Source organism: Orycteropus afer, unplaced genomic scaffold (assembly GCF_000298275.1).
Source record: "Orycteropus afer afer isolate SDZICR_OR568_19922 unplaced genomic scaffold, OryAfe1.0 scaffold00188, whole genome shotgun sequence".
NCBI classification, from domain to species: Eukaryota; Metazoa; Chordata; class Mammalia; order Tubulidentata; family Orycteropodidae; genus Orycteropus; species Orycteropus afer.
The window spans coordinates 1,555,039-1,570,914 of record NW_006921775.1 but is presented as its reverse complement, the minus strand read 5'-3'; the positions used below and the strand labels follow the sequence as shown (position 1 = coordinate 1,570,914).

General features: G+C 39.6%; 1 pseudogene; it reads left to right on the top strand.

The window, feature by feature from the left end:
• Positions 1-1,513: 1,513 nt before the first annotated feature.
• The window catches only part of LOC122149502, an 86,856-nt pseudogene continuing 72,493 nt past the window's right edge, over positions 1,514-15,876 (top strand).

The window sequence follows — 15,876 nt, the reverse complement described above, 5'->3', positions numbered from 1 at the left end:
GGAAGTAGATTGCCCAACCTTCCTTCTGAGGAGTGGCTGGTGGGTTTGAACCGCCAGCCTTCTGGTTAGCAGTCAAATGCCTTAGGCACTATGCTACCAGAGCTCCTTGCATAGTCACTAAAAATAGTGCTTGCTTTGTTGGACATTAGCAGGCATGCAAATGCCCAGAGCTGTGAAAAATTCCCAGCTGAAGTCCAGCAAGGCTGATTCAGTATTAACTAATTCAGTGTTTGCAGAGACTTTGTTGAACAGAACTACTAGAAACAAGCAAAATCGATTGTGTTTAATTTTGTAAAATTTCTTCCCTCCTCTGACCCTCACTTGTGAGGACTAGATAAACTAATTTTAAATTCTATATAATACAGGCCCAATAGTAAGTTTGAATACAAAATGTTAAAACCTTATAAATTTTTGCTGCAGTTATTATTGATAATTATCAACACAGCCTGGCCTCCAACAAAAAACTTCAGTCAGTTTCATTTATTTATTTATTAAAAAAGCGCTTTACAATGCTGAATTTGTACTTCTAATTTTTCTCAGGAAAGAAAATTTCAAGAAGCTTGTGGCTGGGAGTGGAAAGATTTCCTTTTGCAAAGGGAGGAGTGGTGGGATATAGCTTTTTTTCATACACCTTTGGAAAATCTCAGAAAACATTAGACATAAAGCTACTTCTAAAAGCATGAGGGCAGTGGTGATCCAATGGTAGAAATCTTTCCTTTCATGAAGGAGAGCCTGATTTGTATTCCCGCAGTGTGCATGCAGCTATGATGCTCAGCAGGTAAGGGAGGCTTCCACACTAACACGAGCTAGCAAAAAAAAAAGAGAAGAAGCCCGTCTGCAGCATTTTGTTGAGTTGTGTGTGGGGTGGTCATAAGTGTGGGCATGCTCAAGAGGGCACATAACAATAACTTCTAAAAGCAAGCAAGCAAGCAGTTTATGAGATTGTGATTTGGGTATTTATTTTCCAAGAATAAAAGCAATACAGGCTAATCAGTCTCTTAAGGGGAACCAAAGTATTCCCCTACAGACACCTTTCAAAAAATATCCCCAGTTACTGGTCGGCACTGATTCCCTCTAGGCCACATCAAGGACCTCTGGTAACACAGTGCCCAAGGTATCTAACTGCTAACCAGAAGGTTAGTGGTTCAAACCCACCAGCCACTCTGCGGAAGCAAAACTGGGCAACCCACTTCCGTAAAGATTTACAGCCTTAGAAACCGGATCCACGGGACCACAGTTTTTTTGGTTTAGGCCATGTCACGGGCGCAGCATTGGCAGGAGATGTCGCGGTAGACACCGCTGACTGTTCAAAGTAATTAACAGCCATTGAGCGTAAGCACTGGAGTGAAGAAGCTAGAAAATTCTTTCGAAAGCCCTAGGCAGAGCTCATCCGCGGGCGCGGCTCTGCTGGAACTCGAGAGTGCAGACCTGCAGGGAGACGCGCCTCGGAACCTCCAAGGACTTGCTGCTCATCAATCCTCAGTCAGCATTGCCTCACCGCAGACTCGTCACCATGCGGAGGGCTGATCACCCGCACTCCTAGTCCTCCACCAGGCCCCAGAAGCTCCATCTGCAGAGCGGTTGAGGTGCTAGTCCCGCATCCCTGGCCCCTGCATTGTGCTCTGGTGGGAGGTTCAGATCGGGGGACCCCACTTCGCTATGCGCGGGCGTTGGAAGAAGCCTGAGGTCCAGACTGAGCTGCCCGGGGCCGCGGGCTCTCTCACCTCCGTGGTGGCCCTGGCCGCAGCCTGTCCCCTGCAGCTGCTCCTGCGCCACGCAGACCTGGTGCTGGAACCCGAGCCGGTATTCGTCCTGCGAGTGTCTCTCGAAGACCACACCCTCATCCTGGTCCACAAGGCCCTCTTGGCCTCCGTCGTTGAAGACTCTAGACACATAGCCACTCGTCTGTCAGCTGGAACTGGGCTGTTTACTGAGCGCTCCCTGGGATGAGGTGGCGGTAGAACAAGGATCCTTCTGCCCATCTGCCTCGGAGACCGCCGCCCAAGCAGAGGCCGACGAGGAAGACGCTGATCCCGAGTTCCTGGAGCTCTGGATGGACTCTCAAGCCAGCCTAGTGGCTGAGTTTTACCTTTCGGTTGGAAGAGTCCCCACTCGCTGCTCGCAGGGCCCCATCCCAGACCCCTCACCTCGAGTCCCTATCCTTAGTCCGGAGAGACTCTCCAAGCCCCTGCTTACATTTGGATGCTCACCTCCTAGGGCCCATCCCCTTCTCAACACTCGAATCTCTGGACCCCTCTCCAAGTACAGGCCCCCACAAGAGCCCTTAGCGCTCTCCTGGCCCTCTGTGCAGGGCCCGAGAGACCCTTGTTCCAAGAAGTAACCTTTCCCAACAATCCCTTACCACTCCTCTGAGGGCCCTGCTGAATCTACCAAAACCCTTGGGAGCAAGTTCCTCACCCAGAGATGGAGTACCTTCCTTTGTGGACAGTTATGGCATATGTTTGCTCAGGATTCCTTGCTCAGTATAAGATGATGACAACAAAGAAAAAGCAGATTTTGCCAAATACCTTTAGGAGAGAAAACAAAAATTAAATAAATAACCACAAAAATCTGCTGCTGTAGTCCATTCTGACCCATGGCAACCTCATGTGTTACAGGCTAGAACTGCTCCATAAAGGTTTCTAGGCTATAATCTTCACAGAAGCAGATCAACAGGGCTTTCTTCCACAGTGCAACTTGGTGAGTTCAAACTGCCAACCTTTAGGTTGGTAGTCAAGTGCAAACCACTTCCACTACCCAGGGGCCTTTACGAAGGTGAGTAGACCACAGGTAGCAGATGGTGGGTTTATTTTCAGAACCCCTTGCCTCTGCTACACATGCTTGTTCTTTAACTCTGTCACCTTTAGCCAACTCTATTCTGTTTCACCTCCTACTCTTGCTTCAGATTCATCTCAGTTTTTCCCCAATTTATCCTTTTCCCTCATCAGCTCCCATGCCTGTCTTTTTTCTCACTAATCCAGATTGTTTTGTTTGTAGTTATGAATTACCTGTATGCCTTCCTCAATATCTGCAGTCCTTCTGATCCTTGATTTGATTATTTCTTTCTTCTTGCTTAGCTTGACACCTGTACCTGGACATGGTCAATAGCAACCCCTCCGAGGCAGTATCTCTACAGCAGTAGATTGCCCACTCTTCCTTCTGAGGAGTGGCTGGTGGGTTTGAACTGCCAGCCTTCTGGTTAGTAGTCAAATGCCTTAGGTACTACGCCACCAGAGCTCCCAGTATCCAGATAATGTACATTGAATAAATAAATGAATAAATGGCCCACAATATAATCCATTGGAGTTTTTTAATTTTTTCCTAAAATTAGAATGGAAAAAAAGTGAAAACTGTTTACTGAGGACAGGAAGGGAGGACGCTGTGATATTGTTTTGTTGCAGAAGCAGTTTGTACAGTACAATAGACACACCAGTACTTTAACAATCAAAAGGTTATGCTGGGTTTCATGGCACCCTTCAGGGTCATAAGAGATGCAGCTACTCACTAGGACACTCACACTCGGCTTCACAGCTTGGACATTTGGTCTAATTTATTACTGAGAATTTTTTTGTGCTCATGAGCCTGCTACCCAGAATTGGCAGTTGTTTTATTTCTTAGTGCTGTTCCTTAACATTATTTTCATTCTAATGGAAAAAAAATGGCTGTGATAATGTCATGCCCTTTGATCCCCATATCCAGTCCCCTTCCTCTCTCCCGTCCCCAGAGGATTCCCATGATATCCTGAATTTGGTGGATATCATTCCAGTCAACATAAATGCTACACATGCATATGTACAGATACAAGTAAAATATTTATGTTGTTTTGTAGACAACTAAATTTACAAAACTGGAATCATATTCTTCACTTTTCTTTCTTCCTCAACTTTATTTTTGAAATCATGACATATATACATCATTTCTCCCAAAGCCTTTAGTTTCTCTCATATGAATATACCATAATTAACTAATTATAAATATTTTTGTGTGCAGATTTACTGTTACAAACAACACTGCAGTAAATATCCCCAAGCATCTTCTTGAGCATGTGAGGGAAAAATTTCTCTAGGAAACATATGTAGAAGTTGTATTGATGGGTGGCATGACATGTGTAAATTTAGTTTTACTACATGTGACAAATTGCTCTCCAGAATGATTGCAATAGTTTAAACAGTTTTTAGCATTCTTGTACCACACCTATCACTTAACATTGTGTGCCTATCTGTTGAGTGAGAAAAGGTATCTTATGTTTAAAATTTGCATTTCCTAATTACTGGTAAGACAATGCAGTTTTTCATGTATAATAGGAATAATGCTTTCTGAAGTAATTTCAGATAAATTTTTGGAGGTTGTAAATTGTACTGTCTTTCAATGTACCACATGTCAAATCTAAAGGCTTTAATCTTTTCAGTCAGAAGGACAGGTTGGAGTCTCATAGTTGACTCTTTTGGTCTACTACTAGGCAGATATGAGAATCAAACTTTCTCCAGGCAGAAAAGTTACATCTTAATTTCTTAATCAGCCTTTAAACATCAAAAGTAAAGTTTGGAGATCTGAACATAGAGTTTTAATAGAAATTGTGCAGAGAGGAGTTAGGAGTTCTAACTGGACAAGAATAGGAAAAGGCCACACTTTCCCACGAGTAGTCCCTGGGTGGTGCAGACAATGCACTCAGCTGTTAACCAAAAGGTTGAAGGTTTGAATTTATCCAGACATACCTCAGAAGGAAGGCTTGGCAATATACTTCCAAAAACCCAGCCATTTTAAACCCTATGGAGCACAATTATACTCTGATACACACGAGGTCGCCAAGAGCTGAAATTGACTTAACAGCCATTGGTTTTTGCTTTTTTCCCAAGAGTAGGATGTGGAAAAGAGTAGAGAATATTGTATAAGCGTTCATAACTGCAATGTATCAAAATTTCAGCTTCTATGGGTCAAAATCGTTAGCATTAATTGAGGAGAAAGCTAAGAAAAAGGAAGCTTTTGCCTTACTTTTCAATTAAGATTCTGTGGAAAGCCAAACTGGAGGATGGTTCTCACATCAGTAAGCTGCTCCATGTACCCATTCCTCATCTTAAGGAGAAGGAAGAGAAGGCAGAGGGAATCCAAACTGGGAGCATTTACTCAAAAGTGCCTGTGTTATCTGAAGATTTGGAGCCAAATGTATCTAGGATTCACTTACCCGGCAAGCTTATGTGTTCCTCCTCCCTTCCTCCCATCCCCCTATCCCCTAAAACAATTATATGGAGGCTCATGAGAAAGATGAAATCAATTTTATAAAATAAAAAAGTTGCATTTTCTTTACATAACTAAGTAGAAATTATTTATTTTATTGACCCATTTTTCTATCAGATCTACTAAAATTTTCCTTATTCGTTTGAATTTTTTTATATATATATTAAAGATAACCAGTACTCAGTTGCCATGGAATCGATTCCAACTCCTGTCAAGCCCATGTGTTGTGGAGTAGAACTACACTCATTAGGATTTTCATGGCTGTGACCTTATGGAGCAGATCACCAGGCCTGTCTTCCAAGGCTTGTCTGGGTAGGTTCAAAGTGCCAACCTTTCAATTAGCAGCTGATTGTTCAACAATTGTCACCATCCAAGGACTCCTATATTCAAGATATTAATCCTTTATTATATATTCTGTCCAGTGTGTTGGTTGTGTGTTTGTATGTGTGTGTGTTTAAAAAATCTGTTTAACTATACAGGCCTTTAAATTTTCATACAGTGAAATTTCACAGTCTTTCATAGTTTGTATTTTTGTGTCCATTTAATAAATCTTGTCCTAAGATAGGTCATAAAGATATTTCCTGCACTCTCTGTTGATAGTTTTAAAGATTCGTAGGGGTTTTTTGTTTGTTTGTTTGTTTTGTTTTTTCACCTCAGATATTTAATCTATTAGGATCTTTTTTTTTAATTAATTGTATTTTATTTATTGTGATTTGGGTGAAGATTTACAGAGTGAATTCACTTTCCATACAGCAGTTCACATATACTTTGTCTCATGTCATTGACCACAGTTTACAATGCAACAGCTCCCCTCCCACTTCCTCCCCATAGTTACCTCTTCCCAGTGACCATCCCTCCATACTCTCCTGACCCCTGAGCTGTCTCCCTGTGCATAAGCAGCCCTTCCTTTTCCATGATTGTTCTCTCCAGGGCGTGTGTCTACTTGAGGTAAATGTTTAACTCACATGCCTGTACATTGTTTGGCTGGAAACCACAGGTGTGGGTTCAATTCCAGACCTGAAGGGCAGCTAGGGGCCATAGTCTCAGTGGTTCCACCAGGCTCTATTGGACCAGCAAACCTGGTCCCCACCTTCTTTTTACTTTTTTTTTTTTTTCCTCCAAATGATTTTGAGTTTTGTTCCACATTGTTCTCCCTCTCTATCCAGGATCACCTACATCCCTTCCATGTGGATGACAGTGGTAGCCGGGTACCATCTAGTTCTTCTGGTGTCATAGTTGTATAGGTTGCAGATCGGATGGTGTACCAGTCACTAGGACTGATTGTTTCCATTAATTTTGGTTTTCTTCTTTCTTCTTTGCTCTTGACGAGGAGAGACCCATTGTTGCATCTAGATGACAGCTTGCTAGCTTTTAAGATAGGATCTTATTTTTGTATATAGTTTGAAGTAGGGAAATAACTTTTTCAGAGGGAAAGCCATTGCCTCAATATCAATTACTGAGTAATCCATTATTTCTCTATTATTTTATAATGTCAATTCTGTTCTATGACAATTTCTATCACATAAAACAAAAGACATTTCCAGGTAAACAAAAACTCAGTGACTTTATCACAGCAAGTCATATTTAAGGAAACCCTAAATTATGTCTTCAAGTGGAAGAAAAATGTCCCAAGGTGAAATTTCTGAGAATCAGGAAGGAAAATTAAGAACAATGAGAATAGTAAGTATGTGGGTAAATCTAAATGGCTGAACCATTAAAAATATCTTAAGGGGACAGAACCAAAATGAATTAAGAATTAAAATATATTCCAACCATAGCATTGAAGCAAGAGGGGATAAGAGATGTTCTTTATATTGCTCAGGAGAAGGATAAAGGTGATGATTAACTAGAGACAAGAAATATTAAATATAGGCTATGATACGAGTTGCAATATTGAAGGATTCTATGGGCAAAATAGTGTATAATGCAGGAAGAATCAAAATAAGATGGACTACACAGAGTTATTGTACCAAAAAGAACTTGTCAATGTTCAACCATTTCAGGAGGTGGCATGTGATCAAGAACTGATAGTGTTGAAGGAAGAAGTCCAAGCTGCAGAAAAGGAATTGGTGAAAAATTAGACTCTAGTAATTACAAGAATACCAACTGAGATGTTTCAACAAATGGATGCAATGCTAGAAGCGCTCACTCATCTATGCCAAGAATTTTGAGAGACAGTTACCTAGCCAATTGACTGGCAGACATGAAGGGACCAGTCCCTAGAGAAGGGCATTATGTTTGGTAAAGTAGAGGGTCAGCAAAATAGAGGAAGCCCCTCAAGAAGACAGATTTAGGCAAAGGCTGCAACAACAGACTCAAACATAGCAACCATTGTGAGGAGAGCACAGGACTGGTCAGTGTTTCATTCTGTTATACATAGGGTCACTATGAGTCAGAACTGACTTGATAGCACCCAACAACATTTTATGCTAAGTATGTGTGCTATAATATATAGGATACCAAAACCCACTGCCATCAATTTGATTCCAACTCACAGCGACCACCACTGGGTTTCCAAGGCTGTAAATCTGTATGACAGTAGGTTTCTTCATCTTCCTCCCATGGAGCAGCTGGTTGGTTTGAACTGCTGACCTTCTGGTTAGCAGCCAAATGCCTTACACACTACACTACCAGAACCAAAAAAAAAAAAACAAACTCACTGCCTTCGAGTCAGATCCAACTCATAGCAACTCCTCCTTGGGTTTCTGAGGCATATCACTACAGAAGTAGATTGCCCAATCTTCCTTCTGAGGAGTTAATTAGCAGTCAAATGCCTTAGGCACTACGCCACCAGAGCTCCTGAGCCTCCCTTTAATATATAAGATAACTAATAATAATATTTTTTTTAAAAGACAGAGTATATAGATTCCAAATTAATAGCAGTTAAGTGAAATGATAAACATTCAATTAATCCCAAAAGAGGCAACAGATGTAGAGAAAAATAAAACAGACAGGACATAATTAATTGGTAGTGTTAAACTAAAATATATTAGTAGTTATATTAAGTAGAAATAGATTAAATGCTCCAGTTGAAAGACAATATTATGCAATTGCATTTCAAAAATCAAATGCTATGCTATTTACTGGAGATAATGTAAACCACAGGAGCTCTGGTAGCATAGTGCCTAAGGCACTTGACTGCTAACCAGAAGGCTGGCGGTTCAAACCCACCAGCCACCCCTCAGAAGGAAGATGGGGCAATCTACTTCCATAGTGATACTGCCTCGGAAACCCAAGGAGAGGTTGCTATGGGTCGGGTCTGACTCGACGGCACATAACAACAACAACAACAATGTAAAACACAATATTATGGAAATGTTGAACACAAAAAATTAAAAAAGATATATCATTCAATATTCACTAAAAGAAAGCTGGTATAGCTATATTACTACTAGCCAAAATAAACTGTATGAGGATCAAAAGCATTATTAGAAGTAAAGAGGGTTACCTGCTGGTGATGAAAAAAAAACTCACAATGATATAACAATACTGATTTTGTATATACATAACCAAAAAAAAAAAAAAAAATCCACTGCCATCAGGTTGGTTCCGATTCATAGTGACCCCCATTGGGTTTCTGAGGCAGTAAATCTTTACAGAAGTAGATTGCCCAGTTTGGTTTCCATGGAGTGGCTGGTAGGTTTTTTTGGTTAGTGGCCTTTTGGTTAGCAGTCAGATGCCTTAGGAACTGTGCTACCAGAGCTCCAATGTTGTTGTCATTTGCCTTCAAGTTGGACCCGACTCATAGCAACCCCTCGTTGGGTTTCTGAGGCGGTATCACTATGGGAGTACATTGCCCAAACTTCCTTCCAAGGAGTGGCTGGTGGGTTTGAACTGCCAGCCTTCTGGTTAGCAGTCAAGTGCCTTAGGCACTATACTACCAGAGCTCCCTAGAGCTCCAATAGTAACCACAAAACACGTGAAAGAAAAATTAATCAATAACATAACTAACCCATTTAACACAATTCACACAATAATTGATGGAAAGAAAGAGTCAAAAAATTAGCAAGGATATTGAAGATTTGAGCAACACAACTGACCCAATGAACAAATTTAGAATCCTAGCTCTACAGGCTTTTTAAAATGTACACAGATATATAAACTGACCACACATCAGGCCATAAAGCATCAACAAACCTCAAAAGGTAAGTCACACAGGGCGTATTCTCTGACTACAATGTAATTAAGTGAAAAATCAATAACAAAAAAGAAAACTAGAAAATTGCTAAATGACGGGAAATTAAGAGATATACTCTTAAATAGCCCATAATTCAAAGAAAAAAGAAAACATGGAACTTGAGAAATATTTTGATTAAACAAAAATAAAACTGCTGCAAATAAAACTTGTGGGATGCAGTCATAGCAGTGCCAAGAGGGGAATTAATTTCTGAAAATTAATGCATTCAGCAGTCATCTCAATAAGCCAGAATAAGCCCAATAAATCAAATGTCAATAAATTAGAAGGAAGGAAATGCTTAAAATAATAGTATTGCAAGCATAGCATAAATTGGTAAAATAGAAAAATATAATTTTGAGCAAAAGGAAGACATCACAAAATAACATATGGCATAATAATATTTATGTAAAAATTTAGAACAGATAAAACTGCATTAGCCAGGTTGCTCAGGGCATCCAACTAGCCTGAAATGTAAAAAAAAAAAAAAAAAAGTGGCTACAAGGAGAGATGGGATGTAAGCATTGGCTTACGTGGGACAGAGGAAGAAGGAAGATGGGGCTTTTTTACAAGCTAATTAGGAGATTTCAGAACAAATTACTAAAGGTTATGTGAGGAGTACTATAGGGGTTCTAAGCCCCTGGAAGCAACAAGAATCCTCATCCATTCACACACTTTTCTCCAAAGACCACTCCAGTTATTCAGAAGAAAAATTACAGGCAGGACAGAAAACCATAAGAAATCTCCTTTGTCTCCAGGCTCAGACCTGGAAAAGGGGAGCAGCCACAACTGCAAAAAGGGCATCAAGCCCTGCCTCATTCCTTCTCTCCTAAAAAAGACAAAACTCTATGCTACTATGGGAATGACAACAAAATCTAGTGTCTCTAGGGCACAGGTAAAGAGCCTAAAAGAAGGGCAGGAAATGATCCTGGACACAAATAATTTTATGAGGCCAATGTTACCCTGATTCCATAACCAGCAAAGACATTACAAACAAAGCAAACAGGAGAACACTAGTTATTATGAACTTAGTAAAATAAATAAAATTCAATAAGGTATAAAAATGATAATAAATCTTGAGTTTATGCCAGGAATACAAGACTGTTTCAACATTCAAAAATCATTCAGCAATGGAACCACTGAGAATATGGCTCCTAGTTGCCCTTCAGGTCTGGAATTGAACCCACTGGTGGCGTAGTGCCTAAGGCATTTGACTACTAACCAGAAGGCTAGCAGTTCAAACCTACCAGCCGCTCCTCAGAAGGAAGGCTGGGCAATCTATTTCCATAGTGATACCACCTCAGAAACCCAAGGAGGGGTCGCTATGAGTCGGATCCAACTCGATGGTAGTGGGTGGGCCCTGTGGCCTCCAGCCAAACAAAAGATAGGAATATCAGGTGAACATTTACATTAGGTAGATACACTCCTTGGAGAGATCAATCATGGGAGAATAGAAGGGCTGTGCATGCACAGGGAGACAGCTTGGGGAGCAGGAGTGCTGCGAGGGAAGGACACAGGGAAGAGGTAACTATGGGGAGGAAGTGGGAGAGGAGGTGTTGCATGGTGGTAAATTGTAGTCAATGTCATGAGACAAAGTATATGTGAGCTGCTGTATGGAAAGTGAATTTGCTCTGTAAACTTTTACCCAAATCACAATTAAAATTTTTTAAAAAATCATTCAACAATTAGTCCAAGGGACTGGTAGATCATGTGATCCTCAGCCTATATGACCATGAGACCAGAAGAACTGGTATGAGTGTGGGTTAAGATTCATTTTGTTTCTTGCATATATATCCATTTGTTGGGTAATATATCTTTTCTCCATTGAATTGAATTTGCATTTCAAAAAGGTTGAAAATAAATTGATCATATGCATGTGAATCTATTTCAGACTCTGTTCTATTATGTTTCATGGATCTTTCATCTGTTCTTCCACTAATACTATACTCTTAATTATTACTGCTTTATAATAAGTCTTAAAATAAAGTAAAGCAACTGTTCTAATTTTATTCTTCTACTTCAGAATTATTTCAGCTATTCCACATCCTTTGTCTTTCCATGTAGATTTAGACTCATACCATAAATAAAAATTAACTCAAAATAGATCATAGATCTATTTTAATATAAAACTTAATTATTTTATTATTATATTATTTTAATATAATTTATTTTAATATAAAACTTAAAATTCACTCAAAGTAAACATGAAAGAAGATCTTTGTAACTTTGGATTAAGCAAAAATTTTCTTAAATATGACACCAAAAGCACAATCTTTTAAAGAAAAATGTGATTACTTGGACATCAACAAAACTAAGAAATTTTGCCCTTCAAGAACACTTCCAAGAAAATGAAAAGACAAGCCACAGATAGAGAAAATAATTGAAAATTAAGTATCTGATAAAGGACTTGTACCCTGAATGTACAAAGAACTGTTAAAACCCAATACTTAGAAAATTTTTTAAAAAAAGAAAAAAAAATCAACACATTCAACAATGTAGCAACACAATGACCAGCAACCAATCCAAAATTACTATACATCCCATTAAGCAGAAACATGTAATCCATAACCATGAGATGGAACCATCAATATCAGGAGATCTAAAAATAACAGAGATGATGGAATTAGCAGGCAAGGACACTAACATAATAAAGATGCTCAGTAAGTTCAAGGACTTTAGGAAAACCTTAACATAATGAAGAGAGAACAAAAGGTATAAAAAAGAACCTAATGGAACTTCTAGAGATGAAAAATACAATATATGAAATTAATTTACAGAGTGGGATTGATATCAGATTGTTGTTGTTAGATGCTGATGAGTCAGCTCAATTCCTAGCAACCCTATGTACAACAGAATGAAACACTGTCCAGTCCTATGCTGTCCTCACAATCCCTGCTGTGCTTAAGCCCATGGTTGCAATCACTGTATCCATCCTTCTCAATGAGGCTATTCCCCTTTGTTGCTGACCCTCTACTTTACCAAGCATGACACCCTTCTGCAGGGACTGGTCCCTTCTGAAAACCTGACCAAAATAGGTAAGATGACATCTGGAATATCAGATTAAACACTGCATAAGAAACATTCCCCCAGATTGATCTTTACATGCACTGTGATCTTAATCAAGAGCCCAATAAATTTTGTAGATATTGACCAGCTGGCTATAAAAAGTATGAGTTGCAAGGCACCTAGCATAACCAAAATTTTTTTGGAAAAAAAGTTTGGAAGATTTACAGTACTTAATTTCAGAAAAGTACCAAGGTAGTTCAATGAGGAAAGAATGATCTTTTCAGCAAATGGTGCTAGAATAAGTGCCTATCCATACAGGGAAAAAATTAACCTCAATACTTACTTTGCACCATATACAAAACATTTACTCAAAATGGACCATAGGAACTTAGCAAAAGAAGTTATCTAAATGGCCAATCCACCACTTGTCTGTCAGTTTGTTGTACTGTGGTGGCTTGTATGGTGCAGTGATGCTGGAAGCTATGCTACTGGTATTTCAAATATCAGCAGGTTCACCCATGGTGAACAGGTTTCAGTGGAGCTTCCACACTAAGAAAGACCAGAAAGAAGGATAGGGCCACCCACTTCTGAAAAAATTGACCAACTGAAAACCTTATGACTAGCGGTAAAACATTGTCTGGCAGATGAGCCCCTCAGATTGGAAGGCACTCAAAATACAGCTGGGGAAGAGCTGCCTCCAAAAAGTAGTAGTAGTTGTTGTTGTTAAGTGCCATCGCATTGTCTCCAATTTATAGCGACCCTATGCACAGCAGAATGAAAAACCACCTGGTCATGAGCCAGCTCCATGATTCTTGCTACACTTGAGCCCATTGCTGCTGCCACCATGTCAATCCACCTCGTGGAGGGCCTTTCCCTCCTTTGTTGACCCACCATCTTACCAAGCATGACATCCTTTTCCAGGGAATGGTCCCTTCTGACAACATGACCAAAGTATGTGAGATGAAGTCTGGCCATTCTCGCCTCCAAGGAGCATTCTGGGTGCACTTCCTCCAAGACAGACCTGTTAGTTCTTTTAGCATTCCATGGTACTTTCAGCATTCTTCGCCAACACCACAGTTCAAAAGCATCAACTCTTCTTCTTCAGTCTTCCTTATTCATTGTCCAGCTCTCACATGCTTATGAGGCAATTGAAAACACCATGGCTTGTGTCAGGTGCACCTTAGTCCTCAAGGAGACATCTTTGTTTTTCAGCACTTGAAAGAGGTCCTTTGCAGCCAATTTGCCCAGTGCTATACATTGTCTGATGTCCTGACTGCTGCTTCCATTGGCGTCGATTGTAGAACCAAGCAACGTGAAGTCTTTGACAATTTCAATCTTTTCTCCATTTATTGTAATGCTACTTATAGGTCCAGTTGTGAGGATTTTTGTTTTCTTTATATTGAGATGTAATCCATACTGCAGACTGTATTCTTCAATCTTCATCAGTAAGTACTTCAAGTCATCCTCACTTTCAGCAAGCAAAGTTGTGTCATCAGCGTATGACAGGTTGTTAATGATTCTTCCTCCAATCCTGATGCCACGTTCTTCTTCATATAATCCAGCTTCTTGGATTATTTGCACAGCATACAGATTGAATAAGTTTGGTGAAAGGATACAACTCTGATGCACTCCCTTCTTGATTTTAAACCATGCAGTGTTCCCTTTTTCTGTTTGAATGACAGCCTCTTGGTCTATGTACAGGTTCCTCATGAGTACAATAAAGTGATCTGGAATTCCCATTCTTCTCAATGTTATCCACAATTTGTTATGATCCACAATCAAATGCTTTTGCATAGTCAATAAAACATTAAGTAAACATCTTTCTGATATCTTTGCTTTGAGCCAAGATTCTTCTGACATCAACAATGATATCCTCATTCTATGTCCTCTTCTGAATGCAGCCTGAACATCTGGAAGTTCTCTGTCAATATACTGCTGCAACCATTTTTGAATTATCTTCAGTAAGATTTTACTTGCATGCAATATTAATGATATTGTTCGATATTTTCCACATTCTGTGAGATCACCTTTCTTTGGAATGGGTACAAATATGGATCTCTTCCAGTCAGTTGGATAAGTAGCTGTCTTCCAAATCTCTTGGAATAACCAAGTGAATGCCTCCAAAAAGTAGAGTTGCTATTAATGTGTGGATGGAGTAGAGTTTTCAGGACCTTGATTTGCTGAGTGGGCATGACTCAAAATGGGAAGCTGCAAACATCCATTAATAACTAGAAGATGGAACGAACCAAGTATGAATCTAGGAAAATTAGAAGTTGTCAAAAATTAAACAGAATGCATAATGATAGATGTCCTATGGATTAGTGAGCTGAAATGGACTGGTATTGGCCTTTTGAATCAGAAAATCATATAGTCTACTATGCTAGGAATGACCAATTGAAGAGGAGGGGCATAACATTCATCACCACAAAGTATGTTTCAAGATCTATGCTGAAGTACAATGCTGCCAGGGATAGGATAATATCTATATGCCTACAAGAAAGACCAGTTAAAACTACTGTTATTCAAATTTAAGTGCTAAACACTAAAACCACAGATGAAGAAATTGAAGATCTTTATCAACTTCTGCAGTCTGAAATTGAACAAACATGCAATCAAGATTATTGATGATTACTGGTTATTGGAATGTGAAAGTTGGAAACAAAGAAGAAGCACAGATATTTGGACAATATGGCCGTGCTGATAGAAATGATGCCAGAGATCACATGATAGAATTTTGCAAGACCACCAATTTATTCATTGTGAATACCTCTATTCAACAACATAAACACCAATTGTACACATGGACCTCACCAGATGAAATGCAAGGAATGAAATTGACTACATCTATAGAAATATACAATGGAGAAGCTCAATATAATCAGTCAGAACAAGTCCAGGGGCCGACTGTGGTACAGATCATCTATTGTTCCTTTGCAAGTATAAGTAGAAGCTGAAGAAAATTAAAACAACTCCATTAAAGATAAAATGCACCTTTGATTATATCTCACCTGAATTTAGAGACCATCTGAAGAACAGATTTGATTTCACTGAACACCAATGAACAAAGACCAGATGAGTTGTGGGATGACATCAAGAACATTATACATGGAGAAAACAAAAGATCATTGAAAAGACAGGAAAAGAAGAGAAGACCAAAATGGATGTCTCTTGAAGAGAGTCTGAAACTTACTCTTGAATGGGGAGTAGCTGAAGTGAATGGAAGAAATGATGAAATAAAAGAGCTGAACAGAAGATTTCAAAGGGAAGCTCAAGAAGACAAAGTAAAGTGTTACAGGGGAATGTGCAAAGGCATGGAGCTAGAAAATCAAAAGGGAAGAACATGCTCAACATTTCTCAAGCTAAAAGAACTGAAGAAAAAATTCAAGTCTCAAGTTGACACAAGCCATGGTATTTACAATCGCCTGGTATGCATGTGAGAGCTGGACAATGAATAAGGAAGA